Source organism: Acipenser ruthenus, chromosome 21, assembly GCF_902713425.1.
Source record: "Acipenser ruthenus chromosome 21, fAciRut3.2 maternal haplotype, whole genome shotgun sequence".
Taxonomy (NCBI): domain Eukaryota; kingdom Metazoa; phylum Chordata; class Actinopteri; order Acipenseriformes; family Acipenseridae; genus Acipenser; species Acipenser ruthenus.
In genome coordinates, this window is record NC_081209.1 from 24,617,306 (window position 1) to 24,631,265 (window position 13,960).

General features: G+C 36.8%; 1 protein-coding gene across 1 annotated transcript in view; it reads right to left on the reverse strand.

The window, feature by feature from the left end:
- LOC117429648 (DNA-binding protein RFX7-like) overlaps window positions 1-13,960 on the reverse strand; it is a 42,041-nt gene that overhangs the window by 26,547 nt on the left and 1,534 nt on the right. The gene's annotated exons all lie outside the window — the stretch shown is intronic.

A 13,960-nucleotide genomic window follows, 5' to 3' on the forward strand; every position in this document is an offset into this window, starting at 1 on the left:
GAAAATATGAGACCAATAGCTCTTCAGGCGATGCTGCCAAAATGAATAGGAAGCAGATGCTTTCTACCAGCTAGAGCAGAGATGAAGAAGCATTCCCCACGAGGAACTGCACAGTCCCAGTGACATCAGCAGCTGCAGCATACTGTACTACAGTATATGGGGGAAGAGAACACACTGTGGGAGCAGACAGGTCTGGGGTATTAATAATGCATTATGTCTGGCTTTATAATGAAAGATTGTAACACACATTTGGTCACATAACTTTAAAAGCTGCCATAAAGGTTTTAAGGACTGCGGCAGTAATGGTAAAGGGCTGTTGGGTGCGGTGAAGTATAAAGTGAACCGGTAAACTAAACGCGCCTTTAAATAAATAGGCTACAAAAAAAGTCTCAGATAAAGTAACTGCTAAAGCAGGGTCGACCTGGGTGACAGAAGTAAATACACAACGCACATATCAATGCCCCAGAAGCAGCTTGTTACAGACGCTTCCATCCAAGCTTCTCTGGATTGAATTGTCGGCCCAAATGTTGATTATAACAAATGTTTCTGCAGAAATGTTCCTTGCGGAAGTGAAACCTTGACGCAGGTGTGGCTGTTTTTTACTTCGTCGGCTTATGACCGGCCGTCATGCATTTTGTCACGCTCAACTCGGGTCAAAGCGTGTCGACCCACATCCTGAGGCAGGTCGCTGGAACCCGGCTCAACGTGGGATTGTGACCCAGGTAGCCAGAACCCGGGTATGAGTGCCAGTGTGAAAGGGGCTTAAGCGCTATCCTAAGTAAAAACATTTCAGTTTCAGTACAGTAAATGTAGTCGGATGGAGAAGTCTGAATTCTAATGTACTGTAGGACGTAAATGTTTTACTAATGATAGAACTCATTTGAAACTCTCTTTGAAGATATAACATCTGTCTACTCTGTTCAGTGCACATGAATTTTAATGTTTTTTTAATATCCGATTTTCAAATTGGCAACTGGCAGTGTTAATACGGACCTTCACAGCAGACTTTACAGCAATACAAAAACACAAGGATTTGTGGTTGTTAATAAATCTTATTTTGTTCCTGGTTGAATCAAGTACAAACATCCAAATCCATACATATGGGAAAAGAACCCTGTGTACTACTGCTATCAATGTATTTTATGCATCTATGCAAATAAATGGAGCTATATAAAGCGAATCGTCATCAACTCAACCTGAATAACTCATCCTGTACTGCATGATAATGCAGCTTGTTTTTCTATGTGCAAATAGAAAAAGTGTGCAGTTTAGCCTGTACATTGGTGTGTTTACAGTTAAAGTGCACAAGCTGCCATGGTTTCAGCCTAAGGGGAACAATTAAAGTGTTTTTGATCATATTTAGTTAACAGAACATCTTAGCCCAAATGACAAGAGACTTGAAATTACTGAAGGGCAATCTGCACAGCAACGAAACAAAGCTCCAAGACACTGAAGACCCACTACGTCTCACTAAAACTTCAAATACTGAGTAAGTTCCTGAAACTAAAAAAAGACAGACCACCTGGAACACAGGATAATTTCATTTTCAAAGCCTGTCATGGGTTATAAAAAGCTGAGCGTGGAGCTAAAGGCTTCTATTTGCAATTCCGGTTTATGTTTCAAGTCTTCTTTTTTTAAATGTATGACTAAATGCTCTTATATTTCACTTGTACAACAATTTATTTAAAAGTATCTCTAGGGAGTACTGATTAGATTAGATTTATCGCTGTGTTATTAAGCCTGTGGAGTAAAACGGTACTTGCAGCGCAACACGGAGAGGGTTTTACAAAGTGAAATCTCTTACAACTTTTTAGATTGTGTTATTGTTTTGGATGTAATGTCCTGTAAAACTAGCTTACAATAGAAAAGCTCATTGTTAATGTCATAGAATGACTCAGAACAGTGCAAGTTATCTTGCTTTCCCAGCTAAATACCGCATCCTAGATCTGACTAATTTGACATTAGCAAAAAGTGTTTCGACAAGACATTCAGGACTCAGTCTTGGGTCCTCGAGACCAGTCCTCGGCCTTGAGGCCGGCTTGAGGACATTTTTTCAGGTCTCGTCCTTGGCCTTGGCCTCGGGTGTCCTCGGTCCTCAGACTTCGAGGACTTGGGTGTTTAAAACTGGTCACGTGTAATTTTTTTTTACTGATAACTGATTACTAATTTTACTTTTTAAAAATGAATCTGTTTTCCAAAAATGTTATTGTGAGGAGTTAAATTGGATTTTATTTATTAGTTTTGTTGAAACACGCACAAGCTTTATTCAATGTAGCTAATCAGCGCACGGTATTTAGAAAAAAAAAAAAAAAACGGCGATTGACACTGACTGAGCATAACCAATGAACTTTTATTTGTGCTCCAGTCAGTTAACTATTTTCCTGCTCTGGAAATACCACACTGGACTCACGGACACCTATAAATTATCTAAGTTATTTGTAATTTCTTATTTTTTGATAATGGCCACTGAACCAAAAATTGTTAAATATGCGTTTTCACATTTCTCCATCGAAGCAAACAAATGGAGTGCCAACTGTCTTAAATGCAACGAGAAGATTGTGGAGACCAAAGGGACAACGTCTGGATTTAATAAGTAAGTATTTTATTGTATCCCTCTTTATGAAATGTATATTCATGGCTTCAATAAATAAACAGCTAAACGTGAAAAAAATCCAGGTGTTCCCTACATTAACATTTGAATGGAAAAGTGCATTTTGTGGTAATCCTAATATAATGTTAATGTTTTACAGTTTTACAGCCTATTTAAAGATTTGTATGTCCATTAAAACCCGAGCATATAATTTAAATATCAGATGTTTATGAAAGTAAATGCTTTGGAAAAGTCTTGAATTTCTAGCTATTTTTAATTTTTTCTTGTTTTAGTAAATAGAATATATACTAAAATGTTTAGATACATATAGTTGAAGCAAATTGAAACAAACAAAAAATGAGCAGTCTATAGTGTATTTGAAGTCTTCTGTTCAGAATTAATTAAGTCTGATTATTTTGTCTTCCTGATTATAATTTAGATTTCTAATCAGATAGCTGCAATAGAGCAGATTATGTTTCCTATATAAAAAATATTGTTAATCTAAAAATAATAATAATAATAATAATAATAAACCAATGTCATATTTTTTAAATAGGTGTGTTATAAATATAAGCATATTGGACAAATATTAAATTGATCACATTCAGTATTGTTGAATTTGGATAGTCATGTATTATGTAAATAATTATTAAATTCAATGATTTATTTTTAGAAGGAGAGAAATGGGAATGAAATGTCAAATATTACTCATTGATTATTATAACTGGAATTATGTTGTACAGTAATCTAGGAAATTAGGCAATATTTTGCAATGATGAGCTATTTTCATTTTTTTATTTTGCTACAACATATGCAAACATTCTAACTATTGCTTAAATGTTGATTTTTTTATTACTATTTGTTTCAGACCTCTAAAGAGAAAGCACCCAGATATTCTTGATTCCTACAAAGTCCTAGAAAATCAAACAGACCCTTGCAGCCCTCCGTGACAGATTTCTTCAGGTCTTCAGACTCACAATATGGAAGCAATCATCCTCAACAACAAAAAAAGGTTGAGGCTTTGGTAGAGGGTCTTATTGTTTCCTGTGGGCTACCAGTATCAATTGTGGAGAATCCTAATTTTAGAAAGTTCATGACAACTATGGACCCACGGTTTATGATGTCTTCCAGGCACCACATTTCCCAGTCCATGATCCCAAAAATGTGTGAAGCTAAGAAAGAAGAAATTAAAACAGAACTAAGTGTAGCAAATTTTGTTGCACTGACTCGGGACCTGTGGTCAGACAGGCGTTGCCATTCATTTATCGCAGTCACCGGACATACATTTGTTAAAATTATACTTCAAACACACCTTCTTACATTTGCAGCATTTAAGGGAGGTCATACAGGTGTAAGAATTGCAGAAGAAATTGAGCACATTTTGGAGGAATTTAACATAAAAGAAAAAGTGGCTCACATTGTTACTGACAATGCCAGTAACATGAAGATGGCATTCCAAGTCATTAATGAACTGTCTTCCACTGAAAATACAGAGTCCCTTGAACTATTAAGTTTTGACAATGACACAATATGGCAAGACCTGGATACAGCAGATGCAGAGCATGTTCAGTGTATGTTAGATAGGACACCATGCACTCGCTTGTCATGCTTTGCACACATGGTGCAACTTGTTGTAAGAGATGGAATAAAGAAGCCTTCAGTGTACACCAGAGCAGCAATGGGAAAATGCTGCAAATTAGCAAATCTTTCTCATGAAAGCACCATATTCCATGAAGCATTTGAAAATACATTTGGTGCAGGAAGATCAATTCCAAGTACAAATGCAACCCGCTGGAATAGTTTGCATAGACAAATCAAAATCATTGTGTCCTTGGATCAGTACAAATTAGGTCAGTTACTGAGAGAACAGCAGCTGGAGCATTTTCTACCGACACCCAGAGATCATGCAGCCTTGACAGAATTTGTTAATGTCCTGCAGGCTTTTGCTGAAGCAACAGACCTGGTACAGGGTGACCAGTACACCACAGATCTGTGGTGCCTTCTGTCATAGCACTACATAGGCACTTAAAGGACTTGCATGGTCTAATTCGCTATCAGGGATCTCTTGTAAATGCACTTCTACAATCCCTTCACATAAGGTTCAGTGGACTTTTTAATTTGCTACAAATTACCCAAGACCACAGTGACAGACAGGATCCAAAGCCTTTTAGTGAGATGCTCTACCCAATGGCCAGTGTTCTTGATCCCACATTTGGGTTTCTGTGGTTGGAAGCAGACCATCCCGGCAATGACCAAACGAAAAGCAAGATACGAGAAGAAATCATTGGCAAGTGTTTCAGTATTGATAAGTTTATTAAATGTATTATAAAATTATTATCACACCTCTAAATATAGATAAAAAACATATTCATGAAGTGTGATTGTGTACATGTACTGGAATTTAGTGCTATATATTTTTTAATTTCAGATGAAATTGTGAACCAAGTAGACCTGATGTGCCCCAGAAAAATTGCAGGCCCATCAGAACAACAGGCGCCAGCAAGTAAAGTACCCAAAGGAACACTGTTTTCCACGTACGAGCAAAGACGCCAGACCGTGGCGACTGCTTCACCTTTATTAACAAGAAACATTGTGCAACGTTACTTGGATGACATCAGTTCCCAAACTCAAGGCACATCTTCAGGGACTGACCACTGGGGTTCAGTACAGGAAACAAATGTTTACAAAAGGATGTTGCCTTTATTGGAAAAGATATTCCACATTCCAGCCACATCAGCACCTGTTGAGAGGGTATTTAGTCAGAGTGGACTGCTAATGCGACCACATAGAGCAAGAATGGGAGACAAGCTTCTCTCACAGTTGGTGTTTTTAAAGTGCAACTCGTCAAATAAGTAAAATGCAAGTTCTTCTTGTGAGCAGTGTGGTTCTGAATGAATGTCTATCTGGTCAACAGACATATAATAGTGAAATATGAGCACAGGGTATTTGTGAAAAAATTTTATCTTAATTTGACACAAACAGCATGATTTTCAAAAGGGGCAAAATAAGAACTAGGTCGCAAAATTTGTTTTTTAAAGTCTGATTTATGCAACTAAATTACATTATTGATGGTTTTCAAAAGTTCGAGTGGGTACACAACACATTTTATATAAACCACTTGAAAGCCATGTATTCAGTAACCCAAATAAGGTTTGAGAAATCACTCTGCAACCTCATTCTTATTTTGCCCCTTTTGAAAATCATACTGAAATTGCTTTTCTTTGTTTTTGTCAATGTCTTTGTCTTCAATGAAAAAATGCTTTACAAAATTACCTGTACAGCATAAAGTGAAAAGTTGTAACTGAGTTAGTTATTTCTGAAAAAGTTCCCATTTCATTTGCTGTGTTTTCTACTCTGATGGAGTAAAGTGTTTACATTTACTATACTGTACGTTTTGGAAAAGAGCTCTTTTACAGTTTACAATTGTACAAATTTGGTGAAAACTGTCTACATCTAACCCAACTCATCTCCTTAATAAAACTGCATGTTTGACTGTGGCCTTGTCTTTTAAAATGCTTGTCATTGACCTTGACTGGGCTTGACCTTAATGGCTCCCGGCCTCGACTGGCCTTGCCCTAAAAGGCTCCCGGCCTTGGCCTCGGCTTGGCCTTGTGTTTCCCAGCCTCGACCTTGGTCTTGGCCTTGTGAGTCCCGGCCTTGAATCCAAGACTGTCAGGACTATACTGGCTATGCCAACGTAGCATCCAGGACATTTAGCATGTGATGGTGTAAGAGATTATGCTTTTTAACGCTTCATTTTCTTGAAAAACAGACATTTCATTTTGTGGGAAGTTTACTATACTTTCATCAATGCTGTTTGTGATGATTTACTGATTATGTATTCAGATTAGGGAATGAGTGAACCTGATTGGCCTCTCCTGGACAGCATTGAATTAAAGAAGAGGGGGAAAATCAGAATAACTGCTCGAATTAATGGACGAAGTATCACTTACATAATACATAACACGTAGCACAGTAAACCCAGCACTAACAATAGCCATGCTTGCTGCTCAGTCTCTGGTGACCTAGCTCATTTACTAATTCTGATGCAAATCCAAGGCTAGCATAATTATTATTTGTTTATTTAGCAGACGCCTTTATCCAAGGCGACTTACAGAGACTAGGGTGTGTGAACTATGCATCAGCTGCAAAGTCACTTACAATTACGTCTCACCCGAAAGACGGAGCACAAGGAGGTTAAGTAACTTGCTCAGGGTCACACCATGAGTCAGTGGCTGAGGTGGGATTTGAACCGGGGACCTCCTGGTTACAAGCCCCTTTCTTTAACCACTGGACCACACAGCCTCCTCTGGAAGATTCTGGAAGATGACCCGACTGGAACTTGCTTACCACACTGTCCAGCTCTCATTCTCCACTGAGGTGTAGGGGTACTCTGCTTTCAGAATGCGTAGCGACTTAACAGCTCAGTCCCCATCGAAAAACTCCAGAGACACGGACTTACTACACTGATGAGCCCTGAAATGTTTTAAAGCTTTTTTTTTTTTTAATACAATAATAATAATAATATTTTAACAGGATATATGTGTGTGGATATGTACTGTGTGTAACGCCCAATGCTTCGCCAGCACGTAAGTAGCCATTAAAAGCATAAGAGTTGCATAAAAAAAAAACTGGGTGTCCAACATCAGTAACCCCTCCCCTAAGGTATTTTAGGGATTCTGGTTATAGAGTGTACAATAAATTCTGAAATGTACTGTTTGATTTCAAGTGGTTGAAATTCTGTTTGGAGAACAACTCAACACATCACCACTCAACACATCACCACTTAAACCAACTGCAGAATGACCGAGTAACTTTCCTTTATGACAAAAAATAAATAAATAAATAAATAAATAAAAAGCAGACTGCTCAAAAGCATTTATGCAGGCAGGTGCCGAGCATATTTAAACAAATTGTAGACCCTGGACAGTACTGGTCACCGAAAAGGTCACAGAAGTATGCAACTCTACTTGAAGTCATAGAAGATAAGGGTTTTAGCTACTGGTCAAGCACCCTTCTAATTGGGAAAGCACATACTATTGAACAGGTTCAAAACTGACAGAATGGCCTGGCACCAACATCACCTTCAGTACACCTACACCGCTATATCAGATGGGAGTTGAAACCAGTCGAAAAAACTGGCACAAGTGTTGTAGCACACACTTAATATGATGTAGTTGTGATCACAATTTAAATTAACATCTAGCTGCCACTGTACATTACTGATGTGGGCCATGAAAACCTTCATCAATAGTCCTCAATGCTCAAAGGCAACACCCTCTGCTGGGCTTAAATGTAACACTAGTTTGTCACGAAAAAATGATGAAACTTAACAGTACCTCCAGACTGGTGGTGGAGCTTTATTAAAAAACATTCAGCAATAGTCTACACAGTATGAGAATGACAGCAAACCTGTTTAATTCTGTTTAATTTTATATGCTGACATTAAAGTATCAACATGATGTTTCCATGTGGTTTTATATATCGAAATGCCATCTACTGATGCAAACATCCATATTTACAGAGGATGTTTTTATTCAAGTCAAAGGTTCATGAGCAGCTTACTGTACAGAGAATTGTGATAACTATAGTACATATCTATTTATGTATGAGAAGTAACTGTATAGGCCTACTTAACGAATCTCCAATGCACTGCTACGTATTATCTCCTTCAGCTGGTCTAAGCAATAAAATGATTAAAGCTGTAAATCCCTGTTAATAGATTAAACATTTATGACTAAGGATATGATTGTCACAGAGGCCACGGAAATCATGAAAATCGTGAATATGAACAAAAGTCTGTGAAATCTTGGAAATGAATGTAAAAACACATTTGGTTAGGCACTGCCTTTGTTGCCTTTAAAAATGCAGTATGTCATGCTCTGAAGATACAAAAATGCGAGTATCTGTAAATTGTTTGGTTGTGTATGCACACAGCACTTACATGTAGTTATGTAGGTCAGCGAATGGGATTTGTATTTTGTAGCTGAGCGAACATGTAAATGAACACAGATCGTATGTTACTGTAAAAACTCGGTTGTGATCTTCACATACATACAGCGCTTGTGAATTTATTTTTTTAAACAAAAAAAGGGGGCTTACATCTTCAATAAATATTAATTATAACTTACATTTTATTTCTTGAAACTGTTTTTTCATACAATGTAGTGTACCCAAGTAGTCTGTTGAAAATAAATACTCACTTTCTCTAAAACTAAACATTGCTAAACAAAATCCTTCAGACTGCCGTTGAACTTTTTTTTTTTTTTCCCCCTGCAAACCACAGATAAAATGAGAGATCTGCTGTGTAGTCTTTTTTTCTGATCTTTGTGAGGCCCTGCTTCTTGGACATGGGCCTGTGTGATTTGACTTTTCAACTCTCTTTTTTTTTTTTGTTTGTTTGTTTATATTTTTAAAAGGGGCAGTGCTCTGTAGGCTACTCAGAAACAACCAATTTAAAATGTCTTGTTCTCATTACTGAAGAATATACTGTTTCATTTTGAACACGGTAATAAAAACAATTATTTGAAATGTTGATTTTGTATCTAGAAGTACATTTACCGCCAGACACGCACAGAGAAATAGGAACACAGTTTATTTCAAAGACTGTTTTGCTCCACAGCCGGTGTGAAAGCCAGCATTATACAGTATTCTTAAAAATAAATAAATAAATAAATGTTACGTTGGTGTGAAAGGACCTTTAACTAAGTTTTGTACTCTAAAGTAACATTTAAACTTGCCAGCAGTTTAAAGCAATAGTCTTTATATTACTGGTTTTGGTGTACTATTTAAAAGCTCTTGTGTATGTTGACGTAGCTAAACCTACATTATTTGGTGGCCTTTGGTTATTTTCTCGCTCATTAAGTTAGTCATATTTATATGTTAATTTGGTATTTCAAATATATTCCCCATACGCAGTATTCAATTACAGCCATTCACAATATTTTTGAAAAAATGTAAAATATCAAAGCAAGGTATGTTTATACTTTTACACCCTTAAAAGTTGACCAGTGAAATCAGTCAATTTCTCACCTGAATGTGTACTTTCAGTCTATTGGCAAATCAAGCTCAAAGTTTAAACAGCCATGGACAGGTTATTCTTAGTTCCTGGTAGTGACAGAGAAAGAGAGAGCGTGGGGGCCTGTTTATCAGCGCTCCTGCCAAAAACAGATCACTTTCAAAGCTACACGATTCGTGGTTATCCGTAACGCAAAGTACAGCAAGAAGATGAACGGTATCAATTAAAAAAAGAAAACATACCATCAGGAGTAACGTTATACATAGGCTAAAGAGATCATATCAGATGTACTGACCGAATAAACAGAATAAGGTATGACAATGTTGCAGCTGCTGATGGTACCGAACACATAAATCAGAAGTCAAACTTGAGGGTGATAAAAGGAATGATGTGATATAATTGTTTGCAGGCTACTGCATCCAGTCTAATGTACACCTACATCTACCACATTCATTTGTTTTGATGCAGTTAAAAACAATATATAGTATTTCAATGGTTGTGATGGTAAGTCTTAGATGCAATTGTTCATTTATTGGTATACCTGACTCACTGTCTCCCGTGTGCCCAGATTGATCTACTGTATGTAAATTCATGGCACATTATACAACAATGTAAATAGTACTTCATCTACCAAAAACTGCAATTAGCTGTCGTACAGTATATCATGTTCAACAACTTTAATAATGTAGGCTGCTTTTGTTATCTACAGTAGGAAATGTCAGGCCTTCAAAAACTGTTGGGCTATGCCAACATGAAACCCTTGAGAAGTCTCTCACGGTGTTCAAAGCGAATTCTGCTGTGGGTTCCCTCACGTCACGGCATTCACTGCACATGAACTTAGTCTGTGCTGACTGGAACAACATCAAGGCTTGTTTTCCAGTTTCTACTCAAGTGTCCATTAGGTTCCCTGCCTCCCAGTCCTGAACCCAGACAATCATAGGCATGGCAGGAGAAGTCTCAGGGACCGAGAACATCCCAGTTCAAGTTACTCTGTCTGGATTAGGCTTTTAAATATTGATTTCTAGCCCGGATTAAACCCTTAACTCCATTTTACTTGTCTGTAATTAAGTCTTTTTCTGTTAACATAAAATGACGGTTCCCATCTAATTGTGCCTCCCAAGAAAGGAGATTTGCTACATACTGTATATTTTCATGGAACATCTTAAGAGGCTGTGCTAGCAGATTCTCAACTATTGCCAATATCTTGCATTCTTCTATGCTAACTGTAACATGTACATTAGTAATATACTGTACATGTCCCACCATGACTGCAAGATCTACCGTATTTAAAGCTTTAAAATGTGACATAAATAGAGCCATCGCCACTGTATCACCAATACCAGGCTAACTATTTAAAAACAGCATACTCCTGAAGTCTGAGATCATGGTTTCACACATATCTGGTATGAAATAAATAAACAGTACCTTAGAACACTGATGTCATGCTCGCACGGCACAGCTTTAGTTTCTGTTTAATGCCGTGCCAAACCAAGAGGAACATGGAAACATTTTTTAATTCATATTCAGAAAAGGCTGAATACAAAGCTTTCGGTCGATTTGTGTATCACTGAATGATTTGCAGGGTGTCATTAACCGATAGCAGGATCAGAAGCTTTAGATAAAAAAGAAATACAGCCAGACCTGTATTAAAGACAACCGTCTGACAAATCCTGAAGGAATCTCACGTCTGGCTATAATCAGGGTAATTTATTCATAAAAAAATAAAAAAACAACAGCGGTCGTTGAATTGTAGCAGGTATTCAATGTTCTTTAGTGCCTGCAAAAATCAAACACATCATATCTGTAATAATAAAGACAACATTGGTATGACATTAACTGTTTGAAGGTCATGCATGAAGAGAACTATTAGCTAAACCACCGATGTAAACTTCTGGCTATCTAATCACTTCTTCTCTTCACCCTTTTAACATAAATTAAAAAATCGTGTTGTCAAATGTGACTTTTGCATTTAAATCAATGGAATTCCCCAACCAGTCTCACTAAAAACTGTGAACTGTACTGAACAACCAGGTAAATGAACCGTGGCTTATTTTATTCCATCGGCTACACTAATATCGGCCATCAGCAATAAACACATTCTTACTTGTGTATGTAAGCTTCAGCACTGTTTAGGGGGTGTCTGTATGAACAAAGCACCCCAGGGGCAAATGTAAGAGGAATGGCATCTGTGATGAAATGTTTAATAACCATGAAGTAAAATAGATGTGAAAAGTATCTGAATTCGTACTTACTGGCACTTGGTGGGAGATTTGCTGCAGGGTCCAAAGAACGGTAAATAAATGAAAAATACATATAACCTACAAATGGCATATCCATGAGGAGTGTGTGCAAACAATAATGTTTTAAAAAATAGGTCTAGAGAGGCAGGTCATGTGTGTGTCTTTCCTTTCCTGATTAAACCTTAGTGTTCCACTGGAAACTTGTCTGGCTTCTAAATGAACAGCTTTTTCTGATTGAATGCATTGGCTTACAGAATTCACTGGTATTCTGTCCCTAAAGGAATGACTACAGACTAAAAGACCTTTTAATAGTCCAGCTGCCACTGCCCAAACACAAGCAGCCTAACTTGTGTCCAATATTTAGAAAAATATTACAAATCTGTAATAATCTGCAATAGATTAATGTGTGGCAACCCTTAAATCAAGTGCTGTATTAATATTTTAGACATATCATTTAGCATTCTTAAAACAAATATTTTCCTTTTTCAAACAGATTTACTGTAAAGTTTAAATTATGCACTGCAAAAGACTCATTCTGTTGAAATTGCTAAAGTCCCAAAACAAATCACATTCAAGCTATTTTAGTAGCACTTGGCAATACCCATTTGTTTATTATTACTTTAAAATGATTCTGCTGCATTTTTATACCATGACGTGTGTTTCACAGATGGCGATGAGCATTACCATAGCTCTCTACCTACAGTTACCTTCAGTAAGGTAGTCCCTGAAATGTAACCTGTAAAATTCATTGTCAAAAAGTCAGCTTTAGCAAAATGAACCCATTCCATAATCACTTTGTGATTGGATTAATCGTTGCTAGGCATCTCTGCCCTGGGGCAAAAAATTGTTTTATGTTTCACCAGGAAGTTCATAATAGAACCAAGGGGGTAAGGGGTTCATTGAAAACCTTGACATTTTGAAAATGTTCCTTATTTCCTAGTCTATTAGCAGATGCCATAATGCAAAAATGCACTTGGTTTAAAAACAGCAGTAGGTGGTCAAGAGCACTATACATCAAGGGCTTAAGCAATCTCATGTATTTTGTAATTGTATTTTTTAACTTCATCTGATATAGTGTGAACAACACATTGTCCACATTGACGCATGCATCACACACACACACACACACTATATTTATACCTGCCTGTACCGGGTGCAGACAAGCACAGACATGTTCCTCATCCACAAGCCTTACATGACACTGCTGATTGATACTAGAAGTACAGAAAGTATTATACCATTTTTAACTTTACATTAAGTAACACCATGTGCAGGTGTAGAAATTCTACCGTATGTATTTAAAATAAATAGGTGCCTATAAAAGAAAATGTTTTAAAATTTAAAAAAAAAAAATTGATTTATTTTCTTTTTTACATTTTTGGAAAGTATGATTTTTTTTTTTAGTAGCCAGTTATTATTATTTATTTATTTTATTTTTTAACATGTTGAACAACGCCATTCCAACACAATTAAGCCACAGTGGGCAATACACAGGAACACAAATATTGGCTTACAATGATTCATTTGTAATGTATGTTTAAAGCTGGCAGCGGATTAATGAAATGTAAATTCGTTTTTCAGTGACTACTTATAGTTGTTAATTAATAGAATTCCGTCATTTACTTATGTCTTTTTTAAAGTGATCGCTGGTGACTTGTAAACTCCAATCAAGGTATACAGTTATTCAAAAATACAACAGGTCACTAGTTTCGTTCCAATACACACAAATAGTCTGTATTTTGTCCCCAAAACCCGCAGAATAGCAGGTTGCTGCAAATTATGGTGTTTTAGAATTCTGTTTGATGGCTCAGGAAAATAACAAAGAGGATCTATAGCAAACATAATTTACCACAGTAAATTGTTACCTTTTCATTATGTATAACTGAAAGCGCAGTATTACGACTATTGTAATAAAATGCAACGTACATTATTGGTCTGTATTACCAATACAGATACGTGTATCGTATTTAAACATAAGTGCATAAGATATTACATAGTGCCATGAATAAAAAGGCTACCAAACCTGAAAAAACAACACATCAATTCAGTAAATTCTTATTGACTATCCTACTGAACAGACTTAACGATCCTGAAGATTGCGTTCACAAAGAA